Genomic DNA, 21,270 nt, shown 5'->3' on the forward strand with positions numbered 1-21,270 from the left:
CGGATCTCCCTCCGATATGCCCACCTTGAGGTGGGCAATATCGGGCTGATCCGATCGTGGGTCCTAGGGCCCAACGATCGGATCCTAGCGTTCGCCAAACGGGCGGTCGGATCGCGGGACCGCATCAACGAACAGATGCGGCCGCGATCCGACGGGATTTTTAACCCCATCCGATCGAGATCTGGCCGACTTTCGGCCAGATCTCGATCGGGGAAGCCCGTCGGGGGCCCCCATACACGGGCCAATAAGCTGCCGACTTGGTCTGTCGGCAGCTTTTATCGGCCCGTGTATGGCCACCTTAACTCTTGTGCGCAGTGACACCTACTGGCCATTTGTATAAACACCACATACGTATAGATCAATTAGACATCTATGTCTTCAGATCGCTCACCTTGTCACTCCACTAAATAAAGGCTGTCACCAAGGGGCACATTTACCTAGGGTCGAATATCGAGGGTTAATTAACCCTCGATATTGGACCGTCTAAGTAAAATCCTTCGACTTCGAATATCGAAGTCAAAGCATTTACAGATATTCCTACGATCGAAGGAATAATTGTTCTATGGAACGATTAAATCTTGCGAATCTAAGATTCGAAGGATTTTAATCCATCGATCAAAGGATATTCCTTCGATCAGGAAATTGTTAGGAAGCCTATGGGGACCTTCCCCATAGGCTAACATTGGCCTCGGTAGGTTTTAGGTGGCGAACTAGGGGGTCGAAGAATTTTTGAAAGAGACAGTACTTCGACTATCGAATGGTCGAATAGTCGAACGATTTTTAGTTCGAATCGTTCGATTTGAAGGTCGTAGTCGAATATAAGCACAATGTGGAGACAATCTGCTTGATACTCAAACATGGAAACCTCAAGAGCTTGCATAGTCCTGGGACCCAACAGCTCATATGGGGGATCCCCAGAAAATGAATTAGAGAACCAGAAGGTCACAAACTAGAGCAACAATTAATTGTACCTTTAGCCATAATTCAACTCATGCACCCATGTGTAAAATATAGAACTAGGTTTGAACACATTTAAAGCTTTACACAATACATGAAACATAATTGCCCCCCTCCCTAAAGTACCCATGGGCAGTTTTGACACTAACGTAAGACTATGCTTTATTTAACAGTCGACAAAATGACATTATTTAACCCCACTTATATCACTTATTGAAGCTTGTAGTAAAAAATCCCTGTGCAACAATTCACTGCCAGAAACTCCACCAGGTCAAAGAATTCGAAATGAAACGACAACTGAAAAGATTTCATTCCCCCGAGGAAAAGACAGACTTTAAACAAAAAAAAAAAAAAAAAGGGCATGACAAAGTTTTCTGAAAGTCTCAATGACAACCAACACAAAGAAAATCTTACCTCTGTTTCCCAGCAGGGATGATTTTGCTTTTCGTGTAGTAAAAAAAAAGAAAAGAAAAAATTCTGATGGTTACGGACACACGGGTTTGTCAGCCCTGCACTTCAGCGCAACTCCTCGGATGGGTAGTGAGAGATATTTTAGGCCCAGGCAAATATCACAGAAGGAAAATGCACTCATATGTTTGGCTGCCTCTTGCATTCCATCCCTCTGAAACCACACACCCAGCTAATTTTACTCTCTGGCATTGTAGCCTGCTCCTGAATTTAAGGAGGGAGGAAATATTCTCTGTATGCTGAGCAGAAAAGGAGGAGAGAGAAAACAAACTGTTTAAAAATTTGTTTGAAAACTTCTGGGCACATTTTCTGCTGGAATAAAAAAATGATGGCTCATGAAGAGTTAACACATACCTCCCGACATTTTGGAAGTAAAAAGAGGGACAAACGTAGCGCTGCAATTTTTTTGACCACACCCCTTTCTGTGGCCACACCCCTAATTACCATGTTCATTTTACAAAATTTGGCAGGTTATGAAAGTTTGAAAATAATTCTCCTTTGTTCTCCATTGTTACAAAGTATGTTATTTGCACCCGTTAGCTGTTCTGTTGTCTCTGCTAAAAGCCAATTAAGTGAGAAACTTTGTTTCTTTTTCTGGCTGTTCAGTGCAGAGAAAAGAGGGACTTTCCAGTACAAATGAGGGACTGCAGGTTGAGCTGTCAAAAGAGGGACTGTCCCTCCGAAAAAGGGACAGTTGGGAGGTATGTTAACAGAGGCAACAGAACGAGAGGCATCACATCAAGATGATAATGAGATGTTGTGAGTGGAGTCTGCAGCCTGTTAATCACCATGAAAAATAATGATGATTAGTAGCTCACTGGTGGCGCTCCCCAATATAATCTGTCTTCAATCTGCTTTACCTCTGCCAGGACTGAGGGTCTCAAAGGCTAATTTCAGGTGCCATCTGTCTATTGAACTTGTATTTTAGAGCATTTAGAATTTGGAGAGCCCATTTATCATAGGGCCACAGTCAATACAGCAGGTAGTAATCACATGATTCCATGCACACTGCAGCTGCCATAGCTCTTCTATAGACCAAGCAGGCTAGCTATATATGATCCACAAACAAAATACCCCTATAAGCCGCCTCTTGTAATTTAAGAGCACTATTGCTCTAGTTGCACTAGCAATGCGGCCCCCCTTTGACCTGCTCCGACGCTGATGTTTTAAGCACGGAGCAAGAGGGGGGGCGGCGTAAGGCAGCAGCCCTGGGATTGCACCTGTGAATATGATTTAAATTTCTTGTGTGATGTGCAGTGATACAGTCAGCAGCTACAGGGACACAAATGCTACACTTCTGTTATATACAAGGTAAATTAAAGGGGTTGTTCACCTTAAAGGCAATGACATGAGATTATTTGCCTGCAACATGCATGCACACTTGTCAAGGGTTACCTACATTGTACAATTGCCACAGAGTTATTACTAAAGATGCCCCAATTCAGTTAAATACTGAATCTTCCATATAGGATTCAGCAGAATTCTGAACCAAAAATGAATCCTGCTTTGCATACTGTATGTGCATTGGAATAATTCAGGGGCAAAAAAATCTGCACACACACAAAAATCAGCAATTTTTGTAAACTGCGATTTTAAGTCACATGATTTAAGGGTTTGGATTAAGTTCAGTCACTTGAAATGCCAAGCTGAATCCAAGATTTGACGTATCCCTAGTTGTTATCATGGACCACTAAAGGAAAGCACTGTCTAGTTTAGTTCTGGTGAAAAAGGGGTACAAGCAGGGTCGAACTGGGCTGGCAGGACACAGGGAAAAAACCCGTTGGGACCCCGGCTCTTGTTGGCCCCGCCGGCCCAGATCCGCACATTTTGTTTCTTCTTCCTGCCACGACCACGTGGTGCAGCAGGGGGCCCCTGAGAAAGCAGCCCCAGTCCGACCCTGGGTACATATAAAATGGGGTTGAACCAAATTCTTATAAATGTAATTATTATAAATGTAACAAATATGTGAACTATACCTGGACAATGGAAAGAAAGAAAGAAAGAAAGAAAGAAAGAAAGAAAGAAAGAAAGAAAGAAAGAAAGAAAGAAAGAAAGAAAGAAAGAAAGAAAGAAAGAAAGAAAGAAAGAAAGAAAGAAAGAAAGAAAGAAAGAAAGAAAGAAAGAAAGAAAGAAAGAGGTTAAATCCAGGTTGTGACCATAGGAGGTCTGATTATAGGAGCCCTGATACAGCTGGTTGCCTGTTCTGAGGTCTGACCCGAAGGAGGATTACAAAAACAGCTGACCTGGCCTATCTGAAGAAGAAGTTGAGAGCGAATCTCTCAACTGCTACAGTTCCCCTGCCCTAATACTGTTGTCCACCCCGCTGGCCTATGGGAAGGAGGAATTCAGGAGACTACACTGCATCACAGCGCTGCCCTGACTATTTGCTGATCAGGAGTAATTAATTGGCATCCAAGGAGCCAAGAAAGGAGCATCCTGAGAATACAGAGTTGAGTCAATGTTCCCTCTAAGGTGAGCGGTTGTTCATGCACACAACTTTTAAGGCCAGTGCACACACAACAAATTCTGGTGTGCACAAAGAATTTTGTGTGAAAACACAATTTTGACCTGAGTGCAGAGTTTTAAAAAATTACGCACACAAGTTTAAAATGTGCACACAAAAAATGTTTTTGCACAAATAGCTCAGAAGGAATTACAGGGAACATTGAGTGGAGTTCTTGCAAAACCCTAATGCTGAACAAGCTACATTAGTTACAGATTAGCCCATAAGAGAACTATAACTACAGTACATCCCCAAAAACCTTTCCTTTTTTCCTGCATTGTTTCAAACATAATCTCAAAGGAAGGTCAATAGATTTTCCAGCAACTCTTGCCCCCCTAATTTGCCATTATCTGAGGGTGGATTTGGACAAGTCTACCTTACTGGATACCTTCTGCTCCTTAATTATTGGTTCTTACAACTTAATAACCAGATTTCTTCTTCAGCCTCAACTGCCCTGTTTATCTACAACCAGAGTAAACTGAGCAACATATCTGAACCACAGTTTCTATTTGTTGGTGCATTGTCTTTCTTATCATCCATTTCCATGTGGTTACTTTTATGGTAATTGTAACATTGAATACAAGGTGTAACAGTGTATGATGAAAAGGCATTAGTCAGTGGCAAGGTTGGTCAAATGACGTACTTTAAGTAACATCATGTATAATCCATGTTGTTTATAAATTCAAAGAGTGTCGGAATAAACAACATATTCAAGAGTTTCACTTGAAGAATCCTCCAGTCTACACACAGACTATGGAGGGGACAGTAGTCTAAAGTGTTTCTGTCTATGTGCAGGTAAGGTTGTTGTACTGTGTTAGCCAGTATACAGGGCAACCCTTTTGAAATCAAAAATATATGTTTGACACTTGTACAAAAACACTTTTGTTATTTTTTATTTCAAAAGGGTTGTCCTGTAACATCTATGTACGTATATGATATATTGATGTAAAGAGAACCAAAAGCAGCATAAATACATGGTATTCCAATAGGGTGGGTGAAAAAAATAGACTAGAAAATAAGCAAAGTCCCAGCCCTGAAGAGTTTCCAGTGTAAAGGACTGGGATGGCTGAACTCATTTTATTCCCTTTGCCAACGGGCCTTTCTGTGCACACAAAATTTGACCCTATTTCAAACCATGGAAACTCCTCTACGAGAAAGAACACAAGACAACTGAAGGAGTGAAAGGAGATAAAACAAAAATTGGAGAAGAAACAGTTGTAGAGTAGAGGAGAATAAAGTCAAGAGGAAAAAGAAAAAATGTGATGATAGGAGTTTAGAAAGAAGATGGGGTTGAAAACGGAGAAAATATTTTGGTAAGTGGGTCTAGGTTCCCAAGCTGTGGGAAGTGTCTCTAATAGGGATATTCAGACCCTGTGGAAATCCTGCCTGAAGGCCAATAAAAATAAAGTTTGAGGAGAGTGCTTCTATACTTAAATATTACTTGAACTAAACAAGAGTTTGAGCAAATATTTGACCACAAAAGGGGTGTCTGAACGAAAAGAAGTGAAGATCATCTATGGTCTCCTGGTGTGACCCCTGAGCAGCTAGATGGACTTCGTTTGGAATACCAACTATTTTCAGGCCATGGTAGCATTAGTGAACATGTTAAAGTGGACCTGTCACCTACACATAAAAACCTGTATAATCAAAGCCCATTGCAAATTAAACATGAAACACAAATCATTTTTCTCATTAAAACATCCATACATGTTATAATGTTGTTTAAATATCTGAGCTGTCAATCATATATCGTCTGCCCCGCCTCTATGAGGTGAGGTATAGAGGTGGGGCAGTCAATTACTTTCACTTTCCATTCAGCAATTCCTACATGTCACTGTTCTTACTTTGCCCATTTCCTCCTCAGGCTCTAGAATTGTGTAGGGCAATTAGGTCCCCCATTCTGGTGCAAACACAAGATTTTGGGGTGCTACACAATTTATCTTAATAACAGTGTGTGTGATATGATTGTGTAATTCAAAGACTGAAGGAAACAAAATGTAAATAATAAATATAGTGTAAGTAGAGTTTATTTTTCTCAACTAACATGATAGAAAAGAATTTGGAATTATTTCTTAGGTTGACAGGTTCCTTTTAAGGTAATAAATTTGTGTCCTTTTCATTAAAGGAGAAGGAAACCCTTTTGTTAAAAAAAAAAAACAAAAAAAACCCATACCCAACTGCGCATGCGGAGAAATACCGATCTCCCAGTCAGCATACACAGGACGCAGAAGATGGATGCGTGGAACTCCGCTGGAAGAATCTGCGACGCGGGGTATGTATTTAGAATCGGGCATTTCCCCGGGGGGGGGATAGTTAGTCTGGGGGGGAGGAGGGAGAGTGGTCTACGCAATTTTCTGCTTCACGACAACTGCACAAGTGCCAAAGCGCCGGTCTCATTCGGAAGATTACTGAAGCGGTTGAAGATGTCGTCTGAAGATGCCGATGCCTGAATCTGCACTGAGGGGTAAGTAAAAAGTTTGTAAAAAGTTAGGGGAGGAGGGAGGGGGGTCTATGTAGGGGTAGGAGTTTTTTAACTTTAGGGCTTGCTTCACCTTTAAGGAAAAAGGGATAGGATGAAGGTAACACAAGGATATTTGTTGACACTGAAGGTTTTATCATCATCATCATCTCAGAAAGGGAATTTTACTATCAAGACAGTTTGGTAACTACAACAGTGCCTTAGATAGCCCAATACAAAACAAAGTTGTATGCATAGATCTACTGCCAACCATAAATGCTGGTTTATGATATCAGACAAGCAAATAATGAACGAACAGAGAGCAAAAGCCCAGTAAAAATGAGCAACAATCAGATCAGCCGAAACTAATCTACTACATGGGTGGAAAAATCCACCTTGATTTGTCCAAACAAGTAAATCTTGATGTGTATAGCCAGCTTAAGACCAACAAATGTATGAAACGTGTATAAAATCAGTTTCCCTTTACATTTCAATCTCTGGTGTTTTGAGGTGCATAACATAGCTTTTCCCCCACCATCTACATCTGCAATACTCATGAATAACTCCGTTTTTTTATGCTTTGATAGTCTGCTTCTGTGCCAGCTATCATCATTTTCAGCGTATAGTTGCTGGGTGACAGGCTAAGGTTTGTGCAAGTCTTGCAGAGAATTAAGCGGCAGGGGGTCTAGAATCTAGATTCTGGAGAAGCAGGTACACTTCCTCACTAAAGTATAGGCTTATGCTGAAGACCTGTCAGACATGACACAACTGATTATAAAAACCAGTCATGGAGTAACACTAATGCCTCTTAGTTATAAAAAAATTATTTTTGTTCCTTTATTTATTTAACTAATTGGCCAAACCATAAAAAAAATACACGTACACTGATTTCCGGTAGTGATGGGCGAATTTATTCGCCAGGCACAAATTTGTGGCGAATTCCCACAATTCACTGTCGGCGAATAAATTAACGAAAATTCGCCGGCTTCAATAAAAATGGACGCCGGCGTCCGTCCAAAAAACAGACGCCGTCGTCAAAAACGAGATTCGCCCATCACTAATTTCTGGGGAATATTTATATACATTGGCAATAAAGTTACTTGAAGCTGGACACATACATAGTTATAGTTTTTCAACAGACTCAGATTCCAATGCATTTGCATCTTGAGAAATGTTAGCTCCTGCCAAGCTGCTGCGCCTGTCTTAATTGAAAAAGTTATCAAACAATCCACAAGCAATTAAGAATAAGCCTAAATATGGAATGTAAAAATGTAAATGTGGGCTTCTAAAAATAATAAAAAAGGAACATTCTTCATGTAAATGTAGTAAATCGTAGTTTATCACTAGGGTTCTTTGAGAATGTCACCCTATTTTAAAACAGAGTGACCCTGAACTGGCCACCCTTCCTGACGCATAAAAGTGCCCCTGATCCCCCTTGTCAAGGATTAGGTAGGGGGCGCTGTAGAGACTGAAGGGAAAGGGCGAGTCCTTGAGGCAGGAGCTGTATGTGCCTAGGGAACACTTGAAGGGAAAGCAGGAACAGGTTGATGAGGGCGAAGAGTCAGTCTGGATCAGGTGCAGAACAGGACGGAGAGGGCGAAGATCAGGAGTGGACTAGGCAGGAAGAAGAGGGCGACGACTCAACAGGAACAGACTGGACGGGGCAGGAGTGGAACAGCTTGGATGGGACAGGACGGTGCGGGCGTAGATCAAACTGGGGAATAGAGTGCAGAGGGAGACAGGAGCGGATAGCAAGACAGTATCAGAAGGAGACTGGAGCGGATAGCAAGAGAGGACTGGAGCAAGAGAGGACTGGAGCAAGATAGCAAGAGAGGACTGGAGCAAGATAGCAAGAGAGGACTGGAGCAAGAGAGGGCTGGAGCAAGATAGCAAGAGAGGGAGACTGGAGCAAGATAGCAAGAGAGGACTGGAGCAAGAGAGGGCTGGAGCAAGATAGCAAGAGAGGGAGACTGGAGCAGGATAGCAAGAGAGGGAGACTGGAGCAGGATAGCAAGAGAGGGAGACTGGAGCAGGATAGCAAGAGAGGGAGACTGGAGCAGAATAGCAAGGGAGGGACTGGAGCAAGATAGGTACAAGGTACAAGGCAGGGTCGGATCAAGGTCAAGGCTGGGAAGGTACAAGATGAGATAAAGCAAGACAAGGACAGGCAGAAAGACAAGGCAAGGCGGAATAACAAGGGAAAAGGGGCAAGAGCTAGAACTACCTAGTTAGGGGCGCTGCCGCAGTACTAGGAAACCAAACAATGCTCTGGCAAGGAGTGGTCTAAGAGCTACCCTTAAATAGGGAAGAGTCAGCCCTGATTGGCTGATTAACTAGGTAGCAGCTGGGTTGAGGCTGTAGATGTCAAACAGGCTGCAGCTGAGCTGGGGCTGGAGAGGCCAATCAGGCGGAAGCTGGGCTGGGACTGCAGAGGCCAGGTTATACCTAGCAAGCAACCCTACAGGCTGCTCACCTGGCCAAATGGTCAAGGCATCGAGCCAGAAACCCAAAGGTCCCCGGCTCGAACCCCAGCAATACCTGACACCCCTATACCTCAATCTGAAATGCAGAATTGCACCCAAAAACCGTAACCACAAAAGTGTAGAATTAGGGTTAGGGTAGATGATGCTGATCAGAGGATGAAGAAGACCTGAACATGAATGTAGGACGCATGAGCCTATACTAGGAAGTAGAATATGCCTGTGGTTCAAATAATGTAGTTAACTGTAGTTTATTTCTAGGGTTCTTTGAGAACTTTGCCCTATTTTACAACAGAGTGACCCCACAGAAGCCACCCTTCCTGACACATAAAAGTGTCCCTGTTCCCCTGTACCTCAACCTTAAATGCAGAGTTTCACCCACACATCCTAAACCCGAATGTCTAACTTTAGGCTTAGAATTAGGGTATAGGATGTTAGATGATGCTGGATGCTTGGGTTCTTAGAGAACTTCACCCTATTTTACAAAATAATTGTAAGGGCCCGAAGGCTCAAACTGGAGTAGCGGACCAAAGAGGAAGCTGAAGTTCAGCACAGTTTGTGGTACAATAGGATTAGGCAAAAGAATGGTCAAAGTCCAGGCAAATAGATCAGTTCAGGCGGCAAGAGTTCAATAACAATAAACAGGCAATGGGTCAAGATCAGGAAGAGGAATCAATATACACTAGCACACCCAGGAACACACGAAGTAGAACCTATAATTGGGCAATGTTTGCAGACCTCTAGGCTCCTTAAATAGGCCTCCATTGGCGCCAAAAGATAAACGTGATGACGTCACTGCGCTGGCGTAATTGCGCAGGCATTCTGACGCTGGCGTCCATCCAGGCGCCGGCATCCGTTCTGACGCCGGCGTCCATCCAGGTGCCGGCGTCCATTCTGATGCTGGCGAAAACGCGCTGGCGTCACAGTGCCGCGCCTGCGAAGAACCTCGTGGAAGGACTGGGCGCCGCCATCTTGGACAACAGAGCAGCGTCGGTGTGGAGGCAGGAGGTAATTCTCCCTTACAATAATGACCTTGCACTGACCACCCTTCCTGATGTTTAAAAGTGACCCTGCTCCCCTGAACTTCAACCTGAAATGCAGAATAGCACCCAAACCACAAAAGTGTTCAATTATGGTTAGGGTGGATGATAAATCATGGAGAAGACCTAAGCAGTGTTGTAGGACTCATGAGCCCCTTGTCAGGACCAGCCTGGACTCAAACTCTTGTGTGTGCGGTTCTGGGACACTTGCACTTTACCTTGTGAGCCACTGGAGGCACTTGGGGCTGGTTCTGAACTCTTCATCTATGTTCCTGACTCTGCCTATTACCAGTATGTCTCCTCCCATCTCGTTACCCTCATGTGTTTTCCATTTCCTAGCCCTGACCCTTGCCCGGCGCTTGGTCATTGCGTTTTCCTGCAAGACTTGCCGTCCTCGTTCAAGGTTCCTGTATTCCAAGCTCCCGTGTTCCTAGTTCCTTGTTCCTGATTCCTGTGTTCTGATCCTGTGTCCTGATCCTGTGTCCTGATCCCTACCTTCGCTGATTTCCTGGTATTAACCTTTGCCTGTGCAATGACTATTCTTTGGATCCTGCTTTTGTACTGCATTCTGGTGAGTTTGAACTCGGCCTGTGACCTCAATTCTATCGCCTCTTGATTTTGTACTGCTGCAGATTCCCCAGTTCTGACCTTGGCCTGTTTCTGACTTCAATTCCTGTTACTGTTTCCCTCATCACTGCCTGTATTCTTGTGCACTATTCTGTAAGTTTAATCTTTATTAAACTGTGTTTATCATGGCTTCAAACTACGGATGTACCCCAGGCTTCCCACCATACCTAAAACCTTGAGTACCTCTCTGCAGTGTCAGAGCATTACACCCCTACTAGGATGCAGAATATGTGAATATCATTCAAATAAAGTGATACATTGTAGTTTATCTCTAGGGTTCTTTGAGAACTTCACCCCTATTTTACAACAACGTGACCCCACACTGAATACCCTTCCTGACACATAAAAGTGCCCCTACTCCCAAGTACCTCAACCTGAAATGCAGAGTTGCACCCACACATCCTAATCCAAAAAGTGTAACCTTAGATTTAGAATTAGGGTTAGGGTGGAGGATGCTGGATGCTAGGGTTCATTAAGAACTTCACTCTATTTTACGAGAGTGACCCTGCACTGACCACCCTTCCTGGTGCATAAAAATGCCCCTGCTCCCCTGTGCTTTAACCTGAAATAAAGAATTGCACCAAAACACCTTAACCCCAAAAGTGTAGAATTAAGGTTAGGGCGGATGGTGCTGGACAGAAGACAGTAGAGCATGAAGAAGAACTGAGCATCAATGTAGGACTCATAGACCCAGACTACTGCTCCAGATTACAGATAGAAAGCATAATATATGCATATGATTCAAATAAAGATATTCTGATAATTGACCTAAAAAAACTGCAAGTGGGACAGCATATTTACCCAACATTATACTAATATGCTGTACAAGTCTATTTGTCTGGCTGTACAATAACAGCACACAGAAAAACTTTTTAGCAATTCATTTCTGGAACTGCATAGGCACAAACAATGAAACATCTAATGATAATGGAACCAGATATAATCTATTTTATAAAGCTCCTGACTTAACTATAGGTAAAAATAAGTATTTTTCCCAATTATAAGGATCACCAGAACATTGTGCAGTCCCTGGGAATGTATAACAACACTGCACTACATACCAGACAACTATATTAAGATAGCCACATGCAGATTTCCCAGCCAACACAGCCTGGAATCTCTTGATTAATCATACCGGTAACACAAAAGGCAAAGGGAGATCGTATAGAGAACATTTTAATGATTCTAAAATAATATACCACAATAAATAGATACAATGAAATGCAGTATATTTGGAGAAAGGACAACAGGTGCATAAATAAAATAAATATAAATGCAGAGAGCTTGGGATGAGCGGAATGCATAAAGGAAGTACATTAACCTGATGTTTCCCACTTTTCCTCTTTATAAAAACAGCAATGGAGAAATTCCCAGTGACTCCCCTAGATGCAGACTGGTACAGGTATGGGACCTGTTATCCAGAATGAACGGAACCTGGGGCTTTCTGGATAACTAATCTTTCTGTAATTTGGATCTTCATACTTTCTACTCCACCAGTTAGGTGGATTGTCAATACCAATAGTAACGATTTGGGGATTATTTATTAAAGTCGGAATGCCCAGATTTTTCCATATAACAGATTTTTCCGTAATTTGGATCTTCATACCTTGAGTCTACTAGAAAATCTTGTAAACATTAAATAAACCCAATAGGCTTTGCTTCCAATAAGGATTAATTATATCTTAGTTGGGACCAAGTACAAGGTACGGTTTTATTATTACAGATAAAAAGGAAATAATTTCGAAAAATTTGGATTATTTTGATAAAATAGAGTCTATGGATCTTTCTGGATAACAGATTTACGGATAAAGGATCCCATACCTGTATAAAGAATTGAGAACTACCAAGTCTACAGGCCTGGATTAAATGGATACTCTCTCCAAATAAGATTCCCCAACAACCCCCTACTGGCCAAACTCTCACTCTTCATAGAGGAATTGATAAATATACCTTAAACGGATTCTGTCATGATTCGATGGTATCGTTTTTATTACTAAATTATACTCTGTACATTGCAAATAATTAATTCTATCATTTAAATTTTTATTCTTGAACCAATAGATGTATTTTTTTGTAACTTTGTGCCTAATCCTGTGCTTTCAAAAAGAGCTATAATTTCACAATCCAACTGCTTTTAGATAAGCTATCATTTCTCCTACTCAATCTTATTGGAGGAGTCATGGCCAGACTTGGGTGCTATTCTTGTTGTTCTGTTGATAGGATTATGGAGGGCAAGCGAGGGGGTGATATCACTTCAACTTGCAGCTCAGCAGTAAAGAGTGAGTGAAGTTTATCAGAGCACATGGCTGAGGGCACCTGAAAAACTAAGAACATGTCTTGCCCCATGTGAAACTGCAAAATTAAATATAAATAACTCTGATTGTTCTTTCGCTCAGGATTTTGCTGGATGATGTATTTTGCAAAAAAAAATGTTTTCCCATGAAAGAATACTATTAATATTGTGGAAATAATTAGATTTCTGTCATCTGATCCATAAACGGTTCCATTGCTAAATGGCATCAACATCTACAGATTTTTTATGACCATGTTTTCTGTTACTCTGTATTCTCCCCACTGGAACATTGGAATGTTCCCTCTATAAATCCTGAGACTGCCCCAGCTGATATAAACTTGTACCGTATTACCATAGAAAGTCCCATTTGTTACTCAAAGATGCTCAGTAAGGGATTTATACAATTTTTTCAACTCTAAGAATATTTAATTTTAATGAATTATTACTCCATTGTTTCACACAGAATGTGAGCACTGGCTGCATTTATATATGCGCCACACTACAATAATTCCATTTCTCCGCAATGTCACGGCAAATATAATTCATCAATTCAACATGCCAGCAATTATACAAGCCATCATTTGTCATGAACATTTTAATCAAGAGCTGAGCTAGGATTCCATTTTTATTAGCCACGAATTAATGTCACGGAAAGATGCACAATTGCCCTTATTCCAAATCATTTGCATCAGAGTCAGACGGACTTTCCTGAACCGCTCACATGTGTTCCTCACTGTATCTCTGAATCCCATGAATTCCATATTAAAGCAGGCCATTCATCATGGAGAAAAAACAAGTGAAACAGTAACGGTATCTTCAAGCTTAGTTTTGAGTTACACATAGTGATGGGCGAATTTGCGCAGTTTCGCTTCGAGAAAAATGAGCGAATTTCCTGCAAAAAAATTGCATCTTGTTTTTGGATGCCGGCATCCGTTTTTTGAACGCTGGCGTCCGTATTTTTCTTAACACCGGCGAATTTTCGCCAGTGAATTTAATTACATATTAAAAAGGGGTCTTACTCCATAAAGAAAGGGTCCAATCTAGCAAAATTCGAGTTTGCATTTTTTGACAATTTAAGAAAATTTTGGAACCTTGAATATTCTACGTTTATTAAAGAAAGAAAAAACCATAGGTAGGTATTTGTGAATAAGAGAGGGGACTGGCCCATAAATCCAAAGAATATCTAATAATGGGCATTAATAATAGAATCATGAATTCTGTCATTGATGGCACTCAGTTAAGCTCCTGTCTATTATTGATTAATAGTCTCATTTATGTAGTCTTTATGACATAACTACTAAAGAAGGCTGTGCCATATGAATATGTAAAAGCCTTCCCGTCGGCTAGAATTGAAATCGCCGGCAGGATGGCACTCAGAGCGCCTCGTTTTCCGAAGTAGCCTGAAGTTTCCTCGTGAGGCTCTAGAATGTAAATCATTGGTGGGAAGGGGGTTTGAGGAGATTAGTTGCTCGAAGAAGAGGGGATTTGTCACCAAGCGACTAATCTCCCTGAATCTTCGCGTGTGTCTCTGCCCTTAAAGGGCATGTAAACCCCCCACCAAGAAATGTAATCTTTAAACAGCCTCTTTAAAATCTTCAAATACCTCCAACTCCAGTGGTTTACGGGTTGGGGCAGATGGGCAAATTCTAGGAGATTTAGTCGCCTGGCAACTAATCGCCTCTTCTGTGGGGCGACAATCTCCCGGAACTGCCTTCCGCCTGCTTGAATGAAGAATCGCCTTCGCTAATGCACTCACGGCGCTTCAATTTCCAAAGTCGCCTGAAGTTGCCTCACGGGGATAGTAAGGTTAGTAAGGCTGCAGGAGACCCTTAATCACCGTGATTCCCTCTCTGTTGCTCAGGAACTCAACCCTCTCTCCCTTCGGATTTGCTTTTACTTTTGCGAGGAGTACACGTGCACTTCAAAGCTTTACCTTGCTAAACACACTTGCTCAAGTTTAGCCACCGATGATAAGATAGCATTAGGGTTAGCATAGAAACTCGCTGTGCGGAAGCTGTTTGCTCGCTAAAATAACATATTCTCCTGACTTCTGTGAGAGAGTGAGCAGCATAACAATTACTGCTCGGATAAACCTTCATTTAATACTGCGACAAATCAACACTGAATAACATATATTCCAACAAACTCATAGGTCAGACAGGAGGGGCAATGCGCACATGCTTATTCTGCAGAGAAGTCACTGCGGACGTTGTAGCGGCAAAATGCCCTGCCGAAGGGATGAGATTTACATAGTAACATATTAAATTAGATTCAAAAAAGACACATGTATATAAAGTTATTTTTTAAATATATATATAACCTGCCTAACTGCTAGTTGATCCAGAGGAAGACAAACAACCCTATTTGAAGTCTCTTCAATTTGCCTCAGAGCAGGAAAAATTCCTTTCTGACTCCAAGATGGTAGTCGAACTAGTCCCTGGCTCAACTTCTACTATGAGCTATCTTCCATAACCCTTTATTCCCTCACTTGCTAAACACCATCCAACCCCTTCTTAAAGCTATCTAATGTAACAGCCTGTACCACTGATTCAGGGAGAGAATTCCACAACTTCACAGCTCTCACTGTAAAAAACCCCTTCCGAATATTTAGGCGGAACCTCCTTTCTTCTATTTGGAATGGGTGACCTTGATCATACTATATGATCCCTATATATATATATATATATATATATATATATATATATATATATATATATATATATATATATATATATATATATATATATATATATGTATGTATAGTTATCATAACACCCCTTAAGCGCCTCTGCTCCAGCATCAACAACCCCAATTTAGCCAGTCTTTCCTCATAGATTTATGAGCTGAAAATGATGCAGTTCAGGAGGAACTCTGCCCATATGAAGTGGAATTTAATTTATACTTTACATGTCCTTTAAAAGAGAACTAAACCCTAAAGTTAAAAAACCCCTACCCCTCTACCCTACATAGACCCGACTCCCTCCTTTTTGGAGGTGACCCTCATGCAGAACAGTTGTCTGGGTTATGACTATGAAGATTTTCATTCATCCAGGTCATGGTATATCTAGTATAGGTAAATCTAAAAAATAACTGGACTTGCTGAGTAATCAATGAAGACGTTTCACTACTCATCCGAGCAGCTTCTTCAGTTCAACTGACTGGCAACACACTGAGACAAAAACTGGTACACCCAAAGGATCAAACACCAAAAGAAAAACAAAGCAATGTGGTATATGGAGTCCAGTGTAGCGAGAAGTGCACAGATCTATACATCGGGGAGACAAAACAACTGCTCTCCAAGCGAATGGCTCAGCACAGGAGGGAGAACTCTACAGGGCAAAACTCAGCTGTCTTTCTACACTTAAAAGACAAGGGACACTCCTTTGAAGACAGCAAGGTCCAAATCTTGGATAAAGAAGACCGCTGGTTTGAACGAGGCGTGAAAGAGGCGATTCATGTCAAGGTGGAGAGACCATCTCTGAACAGAGGTGGGGGCCTTCGACACCACCTGTCTGCTACATACAATGCTGTTCTAACATCTGTACCCCGGCGGATTCAGAACACTTCACACATCCATTCATGCAACTCTCACAACTAACACCTGTATCTAGGAGTTGCATGACACATTGGATAATCCTATCACAACTACACAGAATCAGCACCTCTGTGAGTTTCTTCAGATGTCACCTCTTTGAAGAGTTACAATGTGCCATTGTAAATGGATTAGTGGAAGAGTTTATATGCCAAGAACTTCCCACACCAGTCAGTTGAACTGAAGAAGCTGCTCGGATGAGTAGTGAAACGTCTTCATTGATTACTCAGCAAGTCCAGTTGTTTTTAGATTGACCTATACTAGATAGTTGTCTGGGTTGTGGAATGGTTTGTTGCTTTTGAACATGGCAGCACGTTGTTTGCTGTGAGCAGTTGGTTTTGTTTGACAGAAATGCATACAAGCTGGGCAGATCTACCGAGTTATTATCAGGCTTCCAGACTTTGTGCTTGCAACAAGAAATGTCCAATATTAAAAAAATGTTGTAGTTGCTAGCTAAAAGTCTATCGAGGGCTTTAATATTGGCTTTCCTTTAGCAAGGTTGAATTATATTAACTTTCAGATAACCCAAGCGCTGTATAAACAGGACATGGTTGTTAAAAAGAGACAGAAAGTCTGTCTTCAACCCCAGACATGAGTAACTTTTGGCATGGGTCTTGGATCCTGGAACTACTCATCACTAGGCAATGTACAGTTGCCAAAGAACAAAGACACTCCCAGAAATGTACAATCTATGGTTTTGGTCAATCAAGAATTTGACAGCCAGTGCAGCAGCTTCTATGAATTATAGATGGCAAGTAGTTGGGAATGACCAGATATCATCTGGGAGGTACAATTATTCTGCATTAGTCAGTTGATGTGGTCCTCTCCTGACATGTCAACATGTGACCCTGTTATAATCTGACTTTTGCCACGAAGTCAGCTCAACTGGCCCAAAGTGGTCAAACTAACCTTCCTCCAAAAATGTTTTACCTTGCAACATGTCCAAAGGCTGTGTATACATTTCTGTTGAGCCAGGAGGAGCAAGACCCTAAAACTAGGCGGGCCCTAGGCAACTGCCTAGGGTGCCTAGTGGCTAATCCGGGATTGCTTATAGACATAGAAATTATTTTATTAGACTGACTGTCCATGCAAATATGGGTTTGGAGCAGGCTAATTTCCCTGAACACCATTTATTGAACATGGCATCTTCATACCAACATAAAATGTGGCTGCGAATGTAGTAGTTGTAGCTGGTTCTGTAGGATCTGCTAAAAATAACCTGAAAAGTCCCTTTATTGGCTGGATTATTTTAAATGTGTAGCCAAAATGAGCAGTGTCCAGAAGAGATAACTCAGACTCATCTCCATGTTCTATTAAAGGGCATGTAAAATCTAAAATAGAATAAGGCTAGAAATGTTGTATTTTGTATACTAAATATAAACATGAACTTACTGCACCACAAGCCCAATCAAACAAATAATTTATGCTTTCAAAGTTGGCTACAGGGGTTCACCATCTTGTAACTTTGTTAAACATCTTTGCAAGACTAAGACTGTGCACATGCTCAGTGTGGTCTGGGCTGCTTAGGAAATTGTCATAAACAAAGCTGCTTGAGTTCTGCAGGGCTAGAAAGTAAGGCGGGGTCTCCCCCTGCTGTTCATAAGTATGATTGTTTCCCTGCTCAGCAGTTAGGGACCATCTGACAATTCCTATCCACAGCAGTAAATGAAGGGAGAATTTCACCGCATACAGTCAGGTTTTTATAAAAACGGTACACATTTTTTAATTAAAGTATATTGGAGATAGGTTTCTTTTTCATTAAAGAAAGTAAAACTGGGATTTTATTTTTTTACCTTTACATGCCCTTTAATACTGCCATACGCAAGTATTAAATATGGTGGGAGCAGTGGTTAAACAGGTGTGCAAAGCAACTAGTGTACATAATATGCCAAAAAAAAAACCAACAATCAGCAAGATAGTGTGTGTTGGGCTATAAAGGGACAGCCATATGTTCAATTTAGCCTGGGGCCAGTCAGTCAGGTGACCCAAACACTAGCTCATGTATGATCTTATTAAAATAACAGAACTGATACCTTCTGTTTCACTGAAACATTTAAAGGATAAACGTGCAAATCCCTCAGTACAATCAGAGCAAAACATTTCAAATAAAAGCTAATTATAATGGGTTTCTCTCCATACATACGAATAAAAATGTATTTCAAGGTGAACAGCCCCTTTACATTTTTAGACAGATTTCTAATTACTAAAAGGTACCCCTTTCCGGCATTCTCATTGTCAAAGTGTATATGAACTGGAAGAGCTGTTAGATGACCCCCCCCCCCCAAACGTATAAAGACTGGATGGCTGATCTATAGGCTCATGACACGCAGCTTTGCTCTCCCTCCTGCTGCAACTCACCTGGAACCTGCAGAGCTGTACAATCTCCTTAAAATGATGGCTGATCAATTGGCGCTCATGCCACAGGCTGTCAGTCAACTGCTATGGCTGAATGCCACCCCATCCATTAATGCCAGGGAATTACAAACCTAAATCATAAAAGATTATGGATGCAGCTCAGATGAAATGAAACTGGACTGAGGTTGATTCAGGAATCCATGAAGCTCTAATACCCTTTTGGAGCCCATAAATAATTTTGGAGTCCATAAATAATTTCAACATAAAACATTAAACACATTGTTATGTCACTCCATTCCACCTTTCCTGGTGGTAACATTCGTTACCACCAGGCATAAAGATATATGATTAACTGAAGGGCGAACGCTTTGGAAACTGTGGTCCTAGATATCAGAATATAATAAACAATCATCTCCTCCTAAAATAAGATCAAAGTCATCTAACGTTACAAATAACAGAATATACTTTCTCACTTATAGTAAAACAGCATTGGGAAGAAGACAAACATGAAGAATAAACCACTTCCATATTAATTAGAAAGGTAATTAACGCCAGGTGCTGGTAATCAGGTGAGTGCTATTATCTAATTATCAGGAAGTTCTAACCCATCTACTCAAGACTGAACAAATATTGTTGCAATATTCCAAGGAAATACCCACAAAACTCTGGGAATAATGCCCAAAAGATGCTTGGTTGGCCCTAAAGCACAATGGAATATCTGGCAAAACACACTGAAACATCACATTACTACAAAAAACAAAACATTCATAATCAAGTGTGGTGTCAGGGTGTTGTTTAGGGGTTGTTTGCAGCCACAGGACCTGAAAGCTTCACAGCTTAACCTGTATTGAGTATTCTAGAGAAAAGTAAGAGGCTATCTGTATGAAAACAATGACCAAAAATTGATTATGTGATAAGAAAATAAGCAGTAGCAGATCTATTAGTAACATTTCCATTTTGAATGTACAAGAATCCAGACCTCAACCCCACGCAGATACAGTGGTTGAACCTTAAAGGGGAAGGAAACCTAGTCGGCGCAAACCCCCCACCCGTTTGTTGCCCACCCTCCCTCCTCCCCCCTGGCCTACCTGTCCCGCTGGGCAAATGCCCCTAACTTGTTACTTACCCTTCTGCGCAGGTCCAGTCCAGGGAGTTCACAGACGACATCTTCTTCCACGCGATCTTCTTCCTGCTTTGAACGGCGCATGCGCAGTAGGATCATTTCGCCGGTACGATCTACTGCGCATGCGCGTGACTTTTGGTGCATGCGCAGTAGATCCGTACCGGCGAAATGATCCTACTGCGCATGTGCCAAAACGCCGTTCACAGCAGGAAGAAGATCGCCCAGCGGGACAGGTAGGCCAGGGGGGAGGAGGGAGGGTGGGCAACAAACGGGAGGGGGGGTGGGGGTTTGCGCCGACTAGGTTTCCTTCCCCTTTAAAGAGGACCTAGGGATTTTTTCTGGTCAGACTTTTAAAGGGGAAACCACCATTTTTTTTGTAGAAAAAAGAAAAACTAGAATTTATCGAGATTTATTAAACACCGATGGTGTTAAAAGTCAGAATAAAAAAGTACTCCATCTCAGGCCTGCTGAGTTCATATAGAAGTCAACGGCAGATGGCCTGTTGATATCCTGATCTGCGCTGGGTTTTGTTTAATAATACTGAAGATTTCATGGTTTCGGGCATCAAATCCAAAAATGTCGGAGGTTTCGGGCATCAAATTCGAAAAAGTTGCAGTGTTCGGCAACAAATCCAAAAAAATTTGTAGGATTCTGATTTTTTTTTCACAATTTTATGGAGTTTTATCCTGCACAAGAAATTTTCGGAAAAATCTCTTGATAAATGGGAGGGGGGGGGGAGTCTGTGCGGATTTGGTCAGAGTAGTTTTCAGAAAATAGTGAGAATTTTTCCGATTTTGATAAATAACCCCCTTGGTATAATCAATAAAAAATCCGTACCATTTATAAAATAATTAATTTACTCTTCAATATCTCACTGCCAACAAACTCTCAGTGCTCTCTTCATGCTAGGTCTGGGTCAGATTTTGATCAACAGGTAGGTCCAATACGTGTTTTAGGGGGGCTGATGTTTTAGAGCTCACTCAAATAACCAACTCCAGCACAAACAAACATTAACAAAATAACTGCATGCAGCAAAACAGGGATTTCCATTAGAGCCAATTCTTTTAAAATAATGAGTTATAATACATCTTCTAGGCAAAGAGTGCAACCCCCTCAATGTTGTGTTAGACCTAATTGTCAATCAAAATCTGACTCCATCTACTGCATGGAGAGAAAAGAAAGAGAAACAGGTTCCTGAGTGTGGGACAGTGAAGAGTAACTTGGTTATTTCATAACAGTACAGAATGTTGAATTGATTATATTTAGTAAGTTTCTTATTGTCAGGAGCCCTCCGCTCTACAGCCAAGATGGCAGCCACCAGCGCGGACTTCCAGGTCATGGGTTTAATGCCCGATGATAGAAATTGCTTATAGT

General features: G+C 41.5%; 1 protein-coding gene across 4 annotated transcripts in view; it reads right to left on the reverse strand.

The window, feature by feature from the left end:
• sgcg.S (sarcoglycan gamma S homeolog) overlaps positions 1 to 21,270 on the reverse strand; it is a 129,581-nt gene that overhangs the window by 90,134 nt on the left and 18,177 nt on the right. The window contains exon 1 of one of the 4 annotated variants that reach the window (XM_041584518.1): positions 1,372 to 1,542. The exons of 2 other annotated variants lie outside the window; for them this stretch is intronic. The gene's annotated coding sequence lies outside the window, so the exon portion shown is untranslated. Of the gene's footprint in view, positions 1 to 1,371; positions 1,543 to 21,270 lie in introns of those variants that run through there. One more of the 4 variants, XM_018250286.2, reaches the window with a different exon arrangement.

This window comes from Xenopus laevis, chromosome 2S (assembly GCF_017654675.1).
Source record: "Xenopus laevis strain J_2021 chromosome 2S, Xenopus_laevis_v10.1, whole genome shotgun sequence".
NCBI classification, from domain to species: domain Eukaryota; kingdom Metazoa; phylum Chordata; class Amphibia; order Anura; family Pipidae; genus Xenopus; species Xenopus laevis.